The sequence below is a fragment of the Narcine bancroftii genome, chromosome 9 (assembly GCF_036971445.1).
Source record: "Narcine bancroftii isolate sNarBan1 chromosome 9, sNarBan1.hap1, whole genome shotgun sequence".
Taxonomy (NCBI): Eukaryota; Metazoa; Chordata; class Chondrichthyes; order Torpediniformes; family Narcinidae; genus Narcine; species Narcine bancroftii.
This window is the reverse complement of record NC_091477.1, coordinates 34,035,537-34,051,759: the sequence shown is the minus strand read 5'-3', so window position 1 is coordinate 34,051,759 and position 16,223 is coordinate 34,035,537. Positions and strand designations below refer to the sequence as shown.

At 41.2% G+C, this 16,223-nt stretch overlaps 1 protein-coding gene across 3 annotated transcripts in view; it reads right to left on the bottom strand.

Annotated features, from left to right (window-relative positions):
• The window catches only part of fbxo38 (F-box protein 38), a 104,258-nt gene extending 88,450 nt beyond the window's left edge, over positions 1-15,808 (bottom strand). For all 3 annotated transcript variants that reach the window (XM_069898750.1, XM_069898752.1, XM_069898753.1), the window contains exon 1: positions 15,622-15,808. The gene's annotated coding sequence lies outside the window, so the exon portion shown is untranslated. The remainder of the gene's footprint in view (positions 1-15,621) is intronic.
• Positions 15,809-16,223: the final 415 nt, after the last annotated feature.

Below are 16,223 nucleotides of genomic sequence, written 5' to 3'. Positions count from 1 at the left end.
TCCATCTGCCATTTTTCAGCCCACTTTTCTAAGCAGCCCAAATCCCTCTGCAATCCTTGAAAACCTTCTTCATTATCCACTATTCCACCTATCTTAGTATCGTCTGCATATTTACTAATCCAATTCACCACCCCATCATCTAGATCATTAATGTATATAACGAACAACAATGGGCCCAATACAGATCCTTGAGGCACACCACTGGTCACCGGCCTCCAACCTGACAGGCAATTATCCACTACCACTCTCTGGCCTCTCCCTTTCAGCCAATGTTCAATCCATTTGACTATCTCAAAATTTATACCTAAAGACTGCACCTTCCTAACTAACCTTCCATGTGGTACCTTATCGAAGGCCTTACTGAAGTCCATATAGACAACATCCACTGCGCTACCCTCATCCACATTCCTAGTCACCTCTTCAAAAAATTCAATCAGATTGGTCAAACATGACCTTCCTCCCACAAATCCATGTTGAGTGCTCCTGATCAGACCCTGTCTATCCAGATGTTTATAAGTACTATCTCTAAGAATTTTCTCCATTAATTTACCTACCACAGACGTCAAACTTACAGGCCGATAGTTGCCAGGCTTCCTCCTTGAACCTTTTTTAAATAACGGAACCACATGCGCAATGCGCCAATCCTCCGGCACTATCCCCATATCTAATGACATTTGAAAAATTACCGCCAGAGCCTCTGCTATTTCCTCCTTCACTTCTCTCAATGTCCTGGGGAAGATCCCGTCTGGTCCCGGAGACTTATCCACCTTTATATTCTTCAAAAGCCTTAAAACTACACCTTTTGTAATCTCTATATTCCCCATATTTACCCAATTTGCTTTTTTTATCCCACATCTCCCAATATCCTTCTCCTTAGTGAATACCGAAGAAAAGAAACTGTTCAATATCTCCCCCATTTCTCTAGGTTCCACACACAGTTTTCCACTCTGATTTTCTAAGGGACCAATTTTGTCTCTAGCTTTCCTCTTACCATTAACATATCTGTAGAACTCTTTTGGATTAGTTTTCACCCTGCTTGCCATAGTTTTCTCGAACCTTCTTTTAGCTTTCCTAAAGATTCCTCTTACATTCAATGTATCTTTCAAACATCTCCTTAACTCCATGCTTCTTATATCTAATGTACGCCTCCCTTTTTCTTCGAACCAAGTTTCCAATATTCCTTGAAAACCACGGCTCTCTCAAACCTTTTGCCCCTCCTTTTAACCTAACAGGAACATAAAGCTTTTGCACTCTCAAAATCTGATCTTTAAAAGACTTCCATCTCTCTACTACATCCTGCCCATAAATCAAATTGTCCCAATGCACACCCTGCAAGTCCTTTCGCATCTCCTCAAATCTAGCTTTTCCCCAATCAAAAACCTCAATCCTTGGCCCTGATTTCTCTCTTTCCATAATGACATTGAAGCTGATGGCATTATGATCACTGGACCCGAAGTGCTCGCCAACACTAACCTCCGTCACTTGACCCATCCCATTTGCCAACAGTAGATCTAACACTGCTCCTTCTCTGGTCGGCACCTCTACATTTATTCAGTAATAAATAATGAGCAAAGTAAGAGCTGTTAAATGAGTCTCTGATTGAGTTTGTTGTTTGGGAATTTGATGGCGGAGGGGTTGCAACTGTTCCTGAACCTGGTGATACAAGTCTTGTGACACCGATATCTCTTCCTTGATGGCATCAGCAATTTCACACTCTCTATCTCTGATTCCCCAATGATCACTGGATTGTTAATCTCTCGGTTACTCTTCCTAAAGTCCACAATTAACTCCTTGACTTTGGTGACATTGAGTGCAAGGTTGCTGTTAGAACATCATTCAGCCAAGTTTTCAATCTCACACCTGTATCCTGACACAACACTCATTTGTATCATGTGATATAATATTTGTAGATGTATTTGGGAGATAAATTGGTAAAATTAGAGTCGGTTACACACATACACACACTTTAAAACAGATATTATTTGAAATACTGAAGAATTCATATTCAGTGACTTTACAGAAACTATGGAAAATGCTATGCACATTTCACAAGTAGGTGTTAATTGAAATGATGTCATAGAATGAATAGAGCATTGTCTTGAAGGGGTCAGGGGATCTGTGTTGAAAATTTTTACAAGACTTCTGTCCTTTCTGCAAAGTGCTTGCTCAGAGATGATTGAGAGGTTTGTTTACCTAAAACAACAGATGGGAGCAGAAGACTAACTCCTATTGTTTGCTGGAGAAGGAGGGAGTTTTGCAAGTGAGAGAGAAGGGGAGGGAGGGAGGGAGAGAGAGAGAGAGAGAGAGAGAGAGAGCGAGCGAGCGAGCGAGAGAGAGAGAGAGAGAGACACCTGAAAGACAGAAGTTATCATCTGGAGAACCCTGATGGGGCAGTATCATCAGCAAGACATTGAGGTGACTAATGGGGGTACCTCAGTTGTGGAAATCCTGGAACAACACATCTCTCTTTGCAAACCTACAAAGAACCTTCTTGAGTGGTAAACATTACTTTTTGAGCACCAAAGCCTGGTGAACTTTATACATGTTAAATTCTGTGCACAGTATAAGAATTGCCTGCAATCAGAGAACTTGGAAGAATGAAAAGTGAGATTGAACACTGAATCAAAGAGCTTTTCTTAAATTTACACACACACTACATACACGTGCACTTAGAATTAAAAGGGGGTTAAGTTGAGTTAGTTAAGTTAATATAGGTAAGTTAAAGTTTGATTCTGTTTTCATGTTTAAAAATATTTGAAAAACAACTTTTGTTTAAGTAACTACTTGTCTTGGTGAATGTCTATTGCTGCTGGGTTTTGGAGTCCTTTGAGCTCGTAACAATACAGCCCACTACAACACCCTTTTTTACACAGCAATTTTGAAGATGGTGTTGTTGTCATATCGAGCCACAGTCATAGGTGTAAAGCGAGTAGTGCAAAGGGCTAAGTGCACAGCTCTGTGGTGCTCTGGTGCTGATGGAATTTGTGAAGGAGATGTTCTTACCAATCCACACTGTTGCAACTATTTTCCTTTATAATCGCTTGCTGTTGCTTGCTGAATTAAGAATTCAAATGAATCCATACTAAAGTTGAGTTGAGTTTTTCACAGTATATTAAACATTACATCAGTTATTACAAGCCAATAAAACTTGATTAAACAATTAAATGATTAAATGGTCAATAAAACTTGTCAGAACAAAACTAATTCCTTCCATTTCATAGAACAAAGAAAATCAAAACTGACCATTTATCATAAACACGCAGAGAGAGAGAGAGAGAGAGAGAGAGAGAGAGAGAGAGAGCTAGCTAACCTTGAAGCAAGATGTTACTAGGAGACAGCATGAAATATCTCCACATCTTCTGGCTGCTTGTAGAATTTGCTTGCAACCAGCATTTTAACCCTTACAATACCAGCCCCTAATTATTTTTTTTTAAATTTACCATTACAAAGAAAATAATCAAACATAGTACAAAGAAGTACAAAACAACTCTGATTACTGGACCTATGTCAGATAAATGCTTTTTCTTTGGACAGCAAGTAAGGTTATCAAAGGTTGCAGAGGGATCTGGACCAGCTAGGAGAATGGACCAGAAAATGGCAAATGAAGTTTAATGCAGACATGTGTGAGGTAGGAGATATAGAGTAAATAATAAGGCACTAAGGAGTGTGGAGGAGCAGAGGGATCTAGAAGGGCAGATATATTGTTCTCTGAACGTGGTGTTGCATGCGGACAGGGTTGTAAAGAAAGCTTTTGGTATCTTAGCCTTTTTAAATCAAAGTATTGATTATAGGAGTTGGGATGTTATGTTGAAGTTGTTTAAGACATTGGTAAAGCCAAATTTGGAATATTGTGTGCAGTTCTGGGCACCTAACTACAGGAAGGATATCAATAAGATTGATAGAATGCAGAGAAGATTTACTAAAATGTTGCCAGGTCTTCAGGAGTTGAGTTACAGGAAATATTGAACAGTTTAGGACTTTATTCCTAAGAAGAATGAGGGGAGATTTGATAGAGGTTTACAAGATTATGAGAGGTATAGACACAGTAGATGTAAATAGGCTTCTTCCACTTAGATTGGAGGAGATAAAAACAAGAGGTCATAGTTTTTAGCTGAAGAGGGCAAGGTTTAGGGAGAACATTAAGGGGAAGTTTTTCACTCAGAGGGTGGTGGGATTGTGGAATGAGCTGCCATCTGATGTAGTGAATGCAGGCTCGATCGTATGTTTTAGGAGTAAATTGGATAGGTACATGGATGTGAGAGGACTGGACGGTTTTATGGGAGCAGGTCAATGGGACTAAAGAGATGATGGCCTGCATAGACTAGAGAGACTGAACAGCCTGTTTTCTGTGCTGTATCATTCCTTGGTTCTAATTGGTTAATTAAAAAAAAAACAGACCAGTAGCAACAGCAAATCATTTGTATTAATGTTTAAACAACAACAATTGAAGGCTTTTTAAGCATTAAAAAAATATTTAATTCTCACCAAAAAATGCTGGCCGCAAGCCCGCCATTGATAACCGAGACGAATCCAACCATCACTGCCAATCACCGAGATTTCCCAACCGCCATTGCTGATCCCCAACATAAACCCAGACTGCCGCTGATCTCCAGGGAGGCTTCCCGGGCCAGTGGAACACTCACTGGCATGTCGGTCACTGGAACGTGATGCTGGAATCCCGACTCTGAATCCTCCCTTAGGCCTACTGCACAGGTATGCAGGCAAGTAGGCTGAGGAGATGATTTGGAGTCAGCATCTGGAGTGCCGAGAGGGGAGGGAGAGAAGGCGATGGGGGGGAAGGGGAAGTGAGGAAACACCACTGAGCCCAAGGCTTGGAAACAATGGCGTGCAGTTTGAGAGGGAGAGTTGGAGAGAAAAGTCAATAGGGGAAGGTAAAGAAGAAATGAAAAGAGAGAGGGGAGGGAGTTACCTGAAACGAGGACAATCATTGTTCTAATTTTATGTCGAGTGAATTTTTTTCAACTTGTGAGGTCATTTTGGCTCCGATAAACTTTCAGATACATGAAGATTCCTAATTTGTTTAAAATTTTTTAAAAATTGGATAAATAAGGATTTTGGAGAATCCATTTCAGATAATTGGAGTTGTACTGGAGTTGTACATAGATGGGTTAAATTTTCAAAGAAAGTGAACGTCAATTTTCAAAGCTTTCTGCTTCTTGTAAAAGACAGGTTTTGGTAATTGGTCTGTTCAGAAAATAATTTTAGTCTTGATCCAAAAATGACGTACAAGTCTTCTTTCATCCTGGATGGTAACAAAAATCTTCCCCATCAACTAGGAATCTCAAGGTGCAGAATGTTCCATGACATTTATTCCACTTTTCATCTGTGAATCTCTTTCTCCAGGCAAAAGCAGATTATCTCCATCTCAGCATCAATCAGTTCTTTAACTGTGATACGTCCCTTTACTTAAGTCTCAAGATCACCTCTCTTTTGTGGTAAATTTCCTTGATTAATGTTATCTGATTGAAACTAAGCAGGAACATTGCTTGCTTGTTTGTTCTGTCTGCTACGATTCAGAAACCATTTTTAAAATCTGAGCATTCTTGCTATTGCCCTTTTCAAACTATTCCAGGAGGAGAAATGATGGATTAAGCGAGTCACTGTATCCATTTGTTCATTTGCAATCTTACTTTTGATTTCAAGGTCTTCTGGTAAAATTTATTTTAATTTATCAGGATTTTGAGACCACTCATTTGAGGCTGGAGAGAAAAAAAAACAAGGCCCTGACACCCACGTTTTACTTTTCAAAAAAAACTTGGGCTTTCAAACCTCAGGAAGCCAGATTAGCCGGATTGTTAACTTCATTGGAGGTGAGACTTTATCAATTTCTGTGATTCTGTTAACCAGGAAAGTTCTAAACCCTGTGGTTTTATTGTTGATGTATTTGGGCACAGAGGTGCTATCCGTCCAAAATATGGAGTCTTTTTTTTTTCATCTGCAACTCTTTTTTCAACGTTGTGTCCATTCTTCTTGCCATTGTAGTCGCCATTAGCTATTGATAGAATTTCCCCCCCCCCCCTTCTTGTGAGAGGTCGGTCCTTCAAAATGATTTTGAACTTAAAAGGGCCACACTGAACACACCTAAAGTCCTCTTAGCAGGAAGGTTGTCATGGTCCAAGCTCAAATTCTTCATTCCTTTTGCTCTCTCTCTTTCAGGTATGGAAGCCAATACTCGGCAACTGTTATTTGTCAGTTTGGTAAGTAATAAAAAAAACCTTTGAAACAGATCACTTTAAGCTCATGATGAAGAGCTATTGCTTCCTTTACTGTAGCTGTAGAAGTGAGACAGTCATCCACATAGAAATGATTCCTGATGGTTCTTATAGGTTGAGAGCTGAGTTGCTCCATATTGTCCTCAGCACACTTCCAAAGGACAAAATTCGCACAACTTGTTGATGAGGTCACTCCAAATAGATGTTCTGTCATTCTATATTCTACCATGTTCTGACCGTAGTCTCCATCAGGCCACCAAAGGAATTGTAACAAGTCACGGTCTTCATTCGGTACTTTCACCTGGTGGGACATTGCTTCATTATCTGCAGTAATGACATAGGTTCTTTAATGAATGTAGTTAAGACTCCTATCAACATACTGGTCAAATCAGGACCCTGTAAGTGTTGAGAATTTAGTGAACACCACCACCACCACCTCCCATAGGTCGCTCCACAATCAAACACCACACAAAATTTTTCTTCTGTGGATGCAAAACTCCATGGTGTGGTAAATACCATTTTTTGCAATCACTATGTCCAAAAATATTATCTGGCACTTTCTCTGCATATCCTTTGGATATCACATCAGACACACATTTGGTGTAGTCTGAATAAAAGGAAGAAACTTTCTTGAATCTTCTCTTTAAATTCAGTGCACGTTGTTTGAAAACACTTCTAGTGACAGGCATGCATATTTCTCTTGTCTTCAAAGGTCATCCAATGCACTAATGATCATTAACCAGCTTGGCAGATGTTGACACTGATTCCAAGAACTGCTGGTCTTCCTTTGAATGTTCTTGGTGTTCATTGATGCACTCAGGAAAGTCATTCTTGAACTGCTGCTCCCACAGCTTATCAAGCTTAACAAATGATATCTTGTTGACACTTATAGCCACTGATTTGAAAGCTCTTTTCTTTATCCTAATGGTCCATTAATCATCCAACTAAGCATAATTTTGACAGCGTAAGGTCCATCTCCCACACTCTTTATCATATTTAGTAGTTCCAGAGCTTTTGGAACATCTGTACTAATCAGCAATTCAATCTCAGAGTTGATTTTGTGCAAACAAACATTTCTTAAATGCGTCCATGGTTCAGTGATGTTTTGATGCGGGATGTTCCCTTTATGCACAGGCACAGTTTTCTGAGTGTATACACCTGAGAGTTCAGAAAAAGGCATTACCATTCAGTCCAGCGATCTCTAGGCCCAAAACAATGTTGGTTTCAATGTGTTTAAGTTGACCTATAGTTCTCAATAGAATTTTTGTTCTTCTTCCTTGTAGATTAAGCTTAATCATTAGCTCCACAGTGAAAAATGACACAGTGCTTCCTTGGTCGAGAAATTCATAAGTATGCACTATTGCACTTCCTTTCTTGGCCTTGACCTGGACAGGGATCATTAAAAGTTTGCAGTTATTTTCACCAACCCCTGTAAAACCATTTGTTAATACCAGGGCTATGGCACTGTTTTCTTCTGCTTCTCTTCTTGTTGTTTGATCTTTTTTGTATTCTCCTTTTCTTGGAAGATATGTAACATTTTGGGATGCTGCAGCTGAGTCACTTTTTGGAGTTTTTGCTGATGTGTCCTTTACACAGACAGCCAAAACATACTCCATTTTCCTGCAAAAAAGTGATTTTCTCACTGTGCCTCTTCTTTTCCATCTGTGCACACTTTTCCAAACTGTGCTTATCCTTACAGAACAAATATTTTTTCACAACAGGCAAATTTTCATTTTCCTTAATTGATAATTTAACTCATTCTAGGTACAAAAGTTTGAAGCCTGGCACCTCCGGTTTCAGAGCAGTTTCTTTTCCCACCAACTATCCCACTCTGCATTACCTGAACCGTACATCACTAGAAGACCACCAAAGGTCTCTCTGTACTACAGAACCAACATATTTTTTGCATTACTGGCCAAATGTGAATATTTAAATTTAAATGTATACATACAGCTCTGTAACTGACTCTTCCAGCCCACGAGCCTGTGCAGCTCAATTATCCCAGTTCATTTTGCAGGGTAGGAGGAAACCAGAGTACAAGGAGGAAACCCACACAGACATGGGCATAATATACAAACCCTTTACAGATAGTGCCAGATTCAAAACCCGATTGCTTGCGATGCAAAAACATTGTGTTAATCATTATGTTAACCGTGCTACCTTGAAATCATTTTATTATTTCTTTTCTCTTAGATTTATATTTATTGTCCTTTTTTCTCTGTATGGCATCTTAATTATATTTGATGTATTGTTAATGTGTGGATACAATAAGAATTTCATTGCATCTGTACATTGTACTAATGTACATGACAAAAAATTCTCTTTCATGCATTCATTCATTCACTAAACCAAAAAGTTTCCTTCAAGCAGTTTAACAGTGATTATAAATGAAGAATGAAGTAGCACAATTTAAGCTTGAAGCTGTACTTGGCATATATGATTGTGATAATCTAAAGCAGAAAGTAGTAAATACAAAATTATGTCTGACTGAAGTCAGTTACATTTTGCTTGTTCAACACCATACTATCTTCTGAATCAGAATCAGAATTTATTGTCATGAACAAGTCACGAAATTTGTTGTTTTGTGGCAGCGTCACAGAGCAAACATTCATATTATAACCCTCTTACAACATTACAATTAAAAAAATAGTGCATGAAAAGTAAGGCAGGGTCTTTGGTTCATTGATTATTCAGGAATCTGATGGCAGCGGGGAAGAACCTGTCCTTGTTCCGTCGAGTGCTCGTCTTTAGGTTCCTGTATCTTTTTCCCAATGGAAGCAGAGTGAAGATGGCATGTCCTGGTTGTTGGGGGTCCTTGAGTATACAAACTGATTTTTAAAGACACCACTGTAGAGCGCGTCGAAAGAACCAAAGGCTTGTTGATCCAAACCTAGGTTTTTATTAACTAAAAGACTGGAGCATATCACATGTAGGTTGGTAATGGGGACAGTGGAGTCCTGCGTGAGGACATCATGCAACGTGTACGTGATGACGTCATGCAAACAGTTGGGCCTGAAGAGACAGCGTCGAGGAGTTGGTGTTGCTGCCAGCAGCCTGCTGGGGTGTCGGCCAGCCAATGGTAAGTGTTGGGGGTCGCTTCTTGCTGTTGGCAGTGGGGTGGTCAGTCGGGCAGTCATCAGTGGTCGTGGCGGTGGGTACCGGGTCGGTAGCATTGGTCGCAGTGGCGGGTACCTGGTCAGCTGCCTTGGTGGTGGTGGGTCTCCAGTCAGCAGCATCGGTAGCGGTGGTGGGTGTGGTGTGTCCCTGGTCGGCAGCAGCGGCGTGTCCCTGGTCAGCAGTGGTGGTGGGTCCCTGGTCGGCAGCACTGGCGGTGGGCTCAGCAGTGATGGTGGCAGCACTGTGTTTGATGATGGCCATTTTGGAGCAACAGACTACAGCAAAGTGGCCATTTTTAAGGCACTTCTGGCACCTGGCTTTTCTTGCCGGGCACTGGGACCTGCTGTGCTTGTTCCTCCCGCAGAAATAACACTTCAGGGTCGCAACAAGTCATCGGTGTGCAGGGTGGGGGGTAGTAGGGTAGAGGGAGGGCATCCTACTCACATCAGAGCTTGGGGTCCAGACCCGAGAGTACACATCCATACTTAAGACTGCATCCTCCATCGTCTCTGTGATCCAGATCACGTCCTCTAGGTTTTCTCCCCCATGCTCTAGCAGGCGCTGCCTCACCTCATTCGATCGAACCCTGGCCACAAAGGCATCCCGAATGAGTTCGTCTGTGGTCTCTGCAGCAGTTCTGTCTGTGCAGGCACAGTCCCTGCCCATTGCTCTTAGTGCTTGAATATAAGCTCTACAGGACTCACCGGGCTGTTGCCTCTTTGTTGCAAGTTTGTACCAAGCATAGACCCTCTTCACTGGTCGTTCATAGAGCCCTTCAGCACCTTCATGGCTGCGGCATAACTGATCACGTCCTGGATGTTCTGGTAGACTCTCGGGGGCACCATAGTCATCAATATTAGTAGTCAATGGCTGTCCTCTATCACGGCAGGGTCAGAGAGTTGTAAGTATGTTTCAAAGCATCTCACCCAGTGCTTAACGTCATTCGAGGCTGTAGTTGACTGTGGGTCAATGTCGAGGTGTTCCAGCTGTAGCGTACATTCCATCCCTTCTAAACATTTTAGTTAATAAAACTGTAGAGCGCTTCGAAAGAACCAAAGATTTGTTGATCCAAATCAAGGCTTTTATTAACTAAAAGACTGGAGCATATCACATGTAGGTCAGCCAGTCCAAAATGACCTGGTCTGGCTAGGAGCAATCCTTTAAGACCTGCCAGTAGGTGTGGCTAGGCTCTCAGCCAATCACAGTCATCCAACACTACAATCTATACATATACATGACAACCACTTCATGTCAATGTCCTTGATGGAGTGAAGTCTAGTGTCTGTGATATTGCAGCCAAGTTAACAACCCTCTGGAGTTTAATCTTGTCCTGAGAAATGGCGACTCCATATCCGGCAATGATCCAACCAGCCAGAATGCTCTCCACAGTAGTCACGTAGAAGTTTATGAAAATATTCGGTGACATACAGAATCTCCTCAGACACCTCACAAAGTATAGCCGGTGGTGAGCCTTCTTTATGATTGCATCCACATGGAGACTCCATGACAGATCCTTGGAGATGTTGACACCCAGGAATTTGAAGTTCTTGACCCTCTCCACTACTGAGCCCTCAATAAGGACTGAGCCATGTTCCACTGACTTCCTCCTGAAGTCCACAATCATCTCCTTGGTTTTGCTGACGTTGAGCACAAGGTTGTTGTCATTACACCATTCAATGAGCTGAATTGTTTTGCACTAACAAAATATGCAAAAAAAATTATTAATGTTCATATTTCATGTCTATCAGGGTGTGAAGATACAGGTGTTTCTGTGTTCGGCATTTCAGGCTCAAACTTTAGCAAGTACTAAGTGTTACATTAGCAATTGGTCATCAAAGAATCAAGAATATTTTGTAATGTGTAATGCAGTGTTGAGTCAGAAACCTTTAAGTACAATTTGCCTCCAAGATAAAATCATTGTACATCATACATCTTGCCTTCAATTTCTTTTCAACATTCCATGTGAACTGTTCCCTTATTAATTAATTCACTTTTCACTGATTCACTTTTCCAACTTTGCCAACTCCTCCTCCTTTCTCAGCTACCTTGCCTGTAACTGCAGGAGGAGCAACATTTACATGCATTCACCTTCTCTTCTCACCAGCCTGGATTCATTTTTGGCTGTCTTTATGATTCCTAATAAAGGCCCAATCCCCTCCCTCAGTATTGCATTGGAATCGAACCAACAGCATGTAAGCTATGACTGTAAGTTTATAGTGATTAAAGTCTATTAATCTTGACTTCTAGTCTGTTGGGTCTAATTGATAGTGCTACACCCTTCTCCCTAATAAGCTGGTCAAGCCTTTCCTTAAATGCATCTATACAATTCATTTCAACCACTCCAGCAGAGAGTTCCATTTCTCATTAAACTTTGGGCTAAGAAGTTTCTTCTGAATTACTTGGTTTCATAAAGATTAAGGAATTAAGGAATCAATTGGCCAGTTTCTGAGTTAGAGAAGGATAGGGCAGAGAGAGAGAGAGAGAGAGAGAGAGAGAGAGAGAGAGAGAGAAAGAGAAAGAGAGAGAGAGAGAGAGAGAGAGAGAGAGAGAGAGCGAATGCACTAAATATTTAATTAATTGTTAAGATTTCACTACATTAAGCTTTACAAACATATATTGCATCCTGGTTATTTGCCTTGAATGATAAATGATGAAAATATTACAAGAGTTTAGGGCTTTGAGAATATTTTTTTTTCCCCGTGATATGATTGACTGTAAGAATCTCCTGGATATAATGTATGTCTCCTGGATATAAATTAATTCAATTTCAGGTACTGCATGGAAATAGGCCTTTCTGGCCCGTGAGCCCATGTTGCCCAAATATACCTATGTGATCAATTAACTTATTAACCCAGTACATCTTTGGAATGTGGGAGGAAACCAGAGCACCTGGAGGAAACCCAATCGGACACAGGGAGAACATATAAACTCCTTACAGATGGTTCCAGATTCGAACTCGGGTCACTGGTGCTAAAATGGTGTTATGCAAAGAGCTACGCTAATCATGCTCTCCTACTTAGTACCTGTATCTGTGTATCTTGTAATTGCTACTGACCCACGACTGCATCGTCAGATCCAGCTTCAAGTGTCATCAAGTTTGAAGATGACACAACAGTAGTTGGTCTCATCACCAACAATGATGAGTCTCACTATAGAGAAGAGGTGGGAAATCTCGTGAGAGTAACAACCTGAGTCTCAACATGGACAAGAGGAAGGAGATAATCATGGACTTCCAGGAACAACCACCCTCCACTACATATCAACAACTCTGTAATGGAGCTCATTTAATTAATGACCTGTCATGGACACTGAATGTCTCCTCACTTGTCAGGAAGGCATAACAGCAACTGCCCTTCCTGAGAAGACTACAGCGGATAAGGCTACCAGCAAGCATAACGTCAACCTTCTACAGGAGTTCTGTCAAGAGCATCCTGGCCAGATGCATCACAGAATGGTACAGTTGCTGCAGAGAAAAGAAATGGAGGTCTATTCACAGGACCATATAAGTGGCAGAGAGGACCACTGGAGTTTCCCTCTGCTCCTCCTTCCCCCTGTGATCTACCAGGATCATTGTCTAAAGAGGACACACTAAATAATTGAGAACCCCTTCCACATTGGGAAAGAGATATAGGAGTATCAGAGCCAGAACCACAGGTGGAGGAACAGCTTTTTCCCATAGGCAGTGAGAATGCTGAATGACCAAAGGAACTGCTCACACTGACCATTTGAGACTCTCATTTTCATGAAAAAAAAATCTATTTATTTATTTGTATATACAAATACTTGTCCCTCATGTGTATTGCTTGTTTGTATCTGTGCAACCTCTGGTTGAGTTTTGTACCGAGGTCCAGAGTACGCTGTTTCATCAGGTTGTACTTGTGAATTCAGATGACAATTGACTTGACTAATTACTTAGTATCTTGTATAAGATTATCCATCTTCCTTTATATTTGTACCCAGATGTCTTGATTTGTTGCTGATAGTTGCTGCCCTGTTAGATGATTTCTGTGAGTAGTTTGGGCGATTCTTCTCTTGGAATGCTTCTTTGCATGCCAATTTGAGCACTCTGTGCATATTAGTACTAGCTATGGACACATCCATAAATATTATGTGCATTTAGAAGAAAGTGTGAATTATTAAATTCCTTCTTTTCAGTTTATAGGAAATTAAATTTCACTTAAAGGATTCCTGGTTCAGTTTTGGATTCACTAATGTTGATCTCAGTAACAACTGAAGCAAAAGATACAGGTCAGAGATCAGGTCCAGGGAGTATGGTTGGGCAGAGACCAGGCAGCCAATAGTCCAGTTAAGACCCTTTACGGTGGATTGTTGAGGGACATGTGAACTCTCCATATGGAATGTGATGGGAATGGGAATTATAAGGTCCACCACGTGCTCTTTCTCTTTGCTCTTCAATCTTGGGATGAACCCTGCTCCACTTCAGATCGCAAACTGTGGACAATGCCGGAGAAGTCATTGGAATGGTGTGTACGACATAGGGATTGGGGCTGTTAGACAGTATCGGAGCCGTGCCCACATTAGACAAGGAATCGCAGGTAGCACATTTTAATCCTTGGTTGTTATCAGTCAGTACACAGTTGTTAGTATTGATAGTGTTAAGTTCGATGTGACTGGGTTTTAATGTGTTTGTATTAGTGTAATCTTTTGTAACAACCAACTGAAAAACCTCACAAAGATAAGCGTATACAGAGCCGTTGTCATACCCACACTCCTGTTCGGCTCCGAATCATGGGTCCTCTACCGGCACCACCTACGGCTCCTAGAACACTTCCACCAGCGTTGTCTCCGCTCCATCCTCAACATCCATTGGAGCGCTTACACCCCTAACGTCGAAGTACTCGAGATGGCAGAGGTCGACAGCATCGAGTCCACGCTGCTGAAGATCCAGCTGCGCTGGATGGGTCACGTCTCCAGAATGGAGGACCATCGCCTTCCCAAGATCGTGTTATATGGCGAGCTCTCCACTGGCCACCGTGACAGAGGTGCACCAAAGAAAAGGTACAAGGACTGCCTAAAGAAATCTCTTGGTGCCTGCCACATTGACCACCGCCAGTGGGCTGATAACACCTCAAACCGTGCATCTTGGCGCCTCACAGTTTGGCGGGCAGCAACCTCCTTTGAAGAAGACCGCAGAGCCCACCTCACTGACAAAAGGCAAAGGAGTAAAAACCCAACACCCAACCCCAACCAACCAATTTTCCCTTGCAACCGCTGCAATCGTGTCTGCCTGTCCCGCATCGGACTTGTCAGCCACAAACGAGCCTGCAGCTGACGTGGACTTTTTTACCCCCTCCATAAATCTTCGTCCGCGAAGCCAAGCCAAAGAAGAAGATTAGTGTAATGCATTTGCATTATTATTTTTAATTTTTAATCATTGATTTTTATGCTTTTACCTGGGTTGAGTGGGAGGGAGGTTAAAGGATGGTGGGGATGGGGGGGGGTGGGGAAGGTGGAGGGGGGGAAGGAAAAAGGAAGGACTCGGCAAACAATAGTCTGAAAAAGGGGAGGATTGTTCTCCTATAATATCAGTCTGTAAAACTATAAATAAAATTTTCAAAAAAAAAATTGCCAACACAGCTTGCATGTTGCTGGCCTGGTTCCAAGGCAGGTACTGAAAGAGGGGTTTGGGCTTGACAGCCTTTATGGGGATAACTGGGAGGGAGGAGTCAGTTTTGGGGGCGGGCAAGCCCATACAGCATATACATACATCTATATACATAGTAGTAGTACTACAAATACATCTGCTTATATTTTAATACAGATAAAATACACATGGCTCTGATATTTATTCCTCAGTAATTTATTTTGCCTGCAAGTAAAGCTTGAATTGAAATGATGATAATCAAGAACAATACATTATGCACTTTTACAGAAGACATACTGCACAGTTGCAGGCCCTTCCAGCCCATGAGCCCATGCTGCCATAATACCTCAATTAATCTACTGTTATTGTATGATTTGAAGGGTGGACAGAAACTGGAGCACCTGGAGGAATCCCATGCAGACATGAGGAGAATGTACAAACTCCTTACAGACCGTGCCGAATTCGAACCTGGGTTGCTGGCTCCATAAGAGCATTGTACTAACTGCTGTGCCAACCATGCTGCCCTTAAAAAATCTGCAGGTTCAAACAAAAAACTGCAGGAAAATTCTAAATGAATCCCTATATTTCCTATATTATCTTCATTTTTCAAATGCATTAGCTGGAAGGAAAATTAAATTCAAACTACATTTTATAATGTTACTATACCTGTTTACATATTGTACATCACCATTGTGCACAATTCTCCTGATGTTGCCAATAAGTAGTCTCCAGGTAGCATTGAGTTTTTTCCATTCTGTTGTCTAAAAGTAAGCCTGTCTGAGAAGTTGATGTCACAATTTTTATGTTTTCATTACAGAGGTTATACAGCATGTCCAATTCAGAGATTACTGTAATTCCATTTGTGCAGGAATATATGTTTGTTTACACAGATGATGTCATAAAGTCCTAGTTGACATATTTTTGATGTAATAATGTTCAAAGAAGAATGGGAAGTTTTAATTGGTTAATTAATGTATCTAATATATATTGTAATAATGTTCAGGGAAAGGTCTCTGAAAGCTCCTCTTTTTATATTGTTCCTGCTTGTTCTTTGGAGAATGCACACAAAGAAACTCTCTACGGGCTTGTGAAGAGCTTCTGCCAGTATTGCTTCGCTTATTTGGGACCATATTGAACTGAGTTTGGCCACTTATTTTTATTCTGAATGTACATCAATGCACAGCACTTGAACTAATTGAGGTGTCCCTCTGTCTTCTAGCACACAGCCAATTTTGAAATTTCCTGAAAAACTCTACAAGATTCGCTTC